The following is a 4,260-nucleotide window of genomic DNA, read 5'->3' as shown; positions in this document are numbered from 1 at the left end:
ATCAACAACACAAACATCATCATCACGATCATCATCATCATTACCAACATCGTCATCACCAACATCATCACCACCATCATCATTACCAACATCATTAACACCATCATCATCACCATCATCACCACCATTATCATCATTACCATAATAATCACAATCACCATCATCGTCATCACCACCACCACCATGACTACTATCAGCAGCACCTCCCCACCACCGCTACCGACCCCACCAATAGTCCCACCACCGCTAGCGGCCCCACCACTACCAACCCCACCGCTAGCCCCACCACTACTACCAACCCCATCACTACCAACCCCACCGCTAGCCCCACCACTACTACCAACCCCATCACTACCAACCCCACCGCTAGCCCCACCACTACTACCAACCCCATCACTACCAACCCCACCGCTAGCCCCACCACTACTACCAACCCCACCACTACCAACCCCACCGCTAGCCCCACCACTACTACCAACCCCATCACTACCAACCCCACCACTAGCCCCACCACCACTACCGACCCCACCACTACCGACCCCACCAATAGTCCCACCACGGCTAGCGGCCCCACCGCCGCCCCCGCTCCCAGCACCTGCGCACGACGCCGCTGCGCAGCGTGACGCGCTGCGACACGAGCTCCAGGACGCGCTCCCAGCTGGCGAGCACGCGGCGCGGCACGATCAGCCTGACGGGCGCCTGGCGAGACTCTCCGTTCACAAACACGCTGCACAAACACACACCGTGTACACACACCGTGTACACACACACACACCGTGCACACACACACCGTGCACACACACACACACACGCCGTGAACACACACACACCGTGTACACACACACACGCCGTGTACACACACACACACACGCCGTGTACACACACACACACCGTGCACACACACACACCGTGTACACACACACCGCGTATACAGACACCGTGCACACACACACCGTGTACACACACACCGTGCACACACACACTCGCCGTGCACACACACACACCGTGCACACACCGTGTACACACACACTCACCGTGAACACACAAACACACACGCCGTGTACACACACACACCGTGTACACACAAACATACATAGAGACCATCACACACCGCACACATGCACACATGCACACCGCGCGCACTCGGATATAGATACATCATCACACACACAGACACCATCACACACAACAAACGCCATTCGCCACCAAGTGACGGTGATGTCACCACGACGCTTGTGCCAGGCTATGTGCACGTTGAGGCCACGTGAAGTGTCGAACGCCCGCTGGCACGAGGTCACGGGACAGACCCAGGTGCCACGGGTCGACTGACTGAGATGAGTGGCTGATGCACCACCTGTGCCCCCTACTGTGCCGACTTGCTGTGCTTTAGCCACCCGGTGCTCCGCTCGTTGTTGTGAGCGTCGCTCCTCCGCCCTCCGTTGTTGTTGGAGGGCGACAGCCTTCAACTGCCCAGTAGCGTCCTTCACGAACCTCCTCCAAAGAGGCCGTCTTGACACTGCTGGCACCAGTCATCGGCAAGTCCACATGACCCAGCCAACGCAGCCTTGCTTGTCGGAGAAGCTCACCGATGGGATTTTGTCCAGATCTTTCAAGGATTTGTGAGCTCCTCAGACAATCCAGCCTGGTTAAACCCAGGATGGATCGTAGGCAGGCCAGCCTAAATGTTTCTAACTAGCGAAGATGTTCCATTAGGGGGGTCCATTTTTCACAAGCGTAGAGAAGGGAGGGAATGACTGTGGCCGAGAAGACCTGAAGCTTCGTGTGGAACGACAGACCAGGTAGCTTCCACACAGCGTTATGCAACCGATGAAAAGACAATGCCGCTCGACTGATTCGTAGTGAGACCTCTGCTGTTAAACCGGAGCCAGTCATGAGCACACTGCCCAGGTATGGCAAACTCTCCACTCTCTCCACAACTGCCCCATCACCAATTGGGAGTTGTGGGGGTGAAGTATCCAATGGTACAAAATAACCAGGCAGGTGCTTAGTTTTGGTGGAATTATGGTAAGGTCCCACCTCTTATTGGCAAGCTCCAGGTTTAGCAGAAGAGCCTCCAACTCCTCCTCTGAGTGAGCAGCAATTACCAGATCATAACATGGTTGAGCAAGAGGGAGCCATCCCTTGACCACACCCGGGCATCAATCAGCTTCCCATTGTATCTGTACCAGATGGAAATTCCTCCGGTAGAGCCATCGAAGGCTTCACGAACTACGTGTCGCACCCCAAGGTGTACGGGGAATGGCTCCGACTCCCGGCCACAAAGTTTTACCAGGGCCCGCTCACCATCATGAAGGTCTTTAATGATCGTGAGCAGAGGGTCAGGGACTCCGAAAGCACGAAGAACAACCCAGAGCCCAGGCCTACTGATGGTATCATAGGCCTTGACCAGGTCAATAAAGCAGAGATGTAGGTCTTGTTGGAATTCCCTACATCTCTGCTGTAGCAGGCAGACACAAAATATGGCATCTGTGCAGGACCGCCCTTTCCTGAAACCGCATTGGGACTCCGCAAGCCTCTCCTCAGCGTGCCTGGCAAGGCGATGTTGAATAATCCTTGCCAGGACCTTTCCCGGCACACTGACGAGTGAGATGCCCCTGTAGTTGTTACAGTCGGTACGGTCCCCCTTCTTAAAGAGGGGGACCACCAGGGCATCCTTCCAATCCTGCGGAACCCGTCCAGTGGTCCAGACTTGTTATGATGTCATGTAGGGCAGTCTGTGCACAAACGCCACCCTCCCTCAGCATTTCGCTTGGTAGATCATCTCTGCCCGGTGCAATTCCTGTTCTCAGACTCTGGATCGCCTTCAGTACTTCCTCAACAGATGGCACCTCAGCCTGCCACTCACAGAGGGTGACTTCTTCCCATATTTGAGGCACCGCAGCCTCGGCAGGGTCATCCCCACTTGACACACCACACAAGGTACTCATTTGAGGCTGAGTCGACCTAGGTTAGGCCCAGGACCGGTTCAGATAATCGTCACGGCCGCCACTCACTAGATGATGAGAGGCTCCGGGACGAGGTGCCGGATACGGGACAGGGAGACGGTCACCCGCCGCTCCTCGGAATCCCGCAGCTGCGTCACCACGAACAGCGGGGAAACACCACCACACCACGACACTCACCACGACACTCACCACACCACCCCGTCCATCACCAGCTCACCACTACACTCACCACGACACTCACCACGACACTCACCACGACACTCATCACGCCACTCACCACGACACTCACCACGACACTCACCACGCACAGCGGGGAAACACCACCACACCACGACACTCACCACGCCACTCACCACGACACTCACCACGCCACTCACCACGCCACTCACCACGACACTCACCACGCCACTCACCACGACACCACGCCACTCACCACGACACTCACCACACACAGCGAGGAGTTGGCCACCCACCCTCTCGTGCGCCGTGCCGGCCTTCATAGGCGCTGCTACTCGCTAACAGCACTTGCCCCAACAGTCTGTTGAGGCTACACGGGTGATCTTTGTCCTCGTGCGCTCACTCGCTCACCGTGTTCGCCCGCAGGGTCTCAGGGCAGCCGTTCTTGCCTCTCGGCTTCGTGACTTTGGCGTCGATCTGCGAGTAACTTCACCACACACACGGGGCGGGGGGGGGGGGGGGGGTGGCACGGGTGGGGGTGGCACGGGTGGTGGGTGGCACGGATGGGGGGTGGCACGGGTGGCGGTGGCACGGGTGGGGGGTGGCACGGGTGAGGGTGGCACGGGTGGGTGGCACGGGTGAGGGTGGCACGGGTGGGGGTGGCACGGGTGGCGTGGCACGGTTGGGGGGTGGCACGGGTGGGGGTGGCACGGGTGGGGTGGCACGGGTGGGGGTGGCACGGGTGGGGGGGGGCACGGGTGGGGTGGCACGGGTGGGGGGGGGCACGGGTGGGTGGGATGTCAGGGCACGTGCCTCCTCCCCGCATCCCTCAACCGACTGCTCGTACAACCTCGTCACCACCACCGTCACCGCCACCGTCACCACCACCACCGCCACTGTCACCACCACCGTCACCACCGTCACCACCGCCACCGCCGCCACCGTCTGCCTGGCGTCATAGCCCCCAACCTGCATTTGTCGCAAGGCCCCCGTGGGCCACTGGCCCCTGGTGGCCATTATCGCGGCCCCTTGACATGCCCCCCCACCCCCCACAACACACAAGTGGTGACAACACTCCCCGTCATCATCATCGTCATCGTGATGCTGTCACAAACCC

The sequence above is a fragment of the Lethenteron reissneri genome, chromosome 57, assembly GCF_015708825.2.
Source record: "Lethenteron reissneri isolate LAM-NWPU_2019-01 chromosome 57, ASM1570882v1, whole genome shotgun sequence".
In the NCBI taxonomy this organism is placed as follows: Eukaryota; Metazoa; Chordata; class Hyperoartia; order Petromyzontiformes; family Petromyzontidae; genus Lethenteron; species Lethenteron reissneri.
This window is presented reverse-complemented; position numbering follows the sequence as displayed.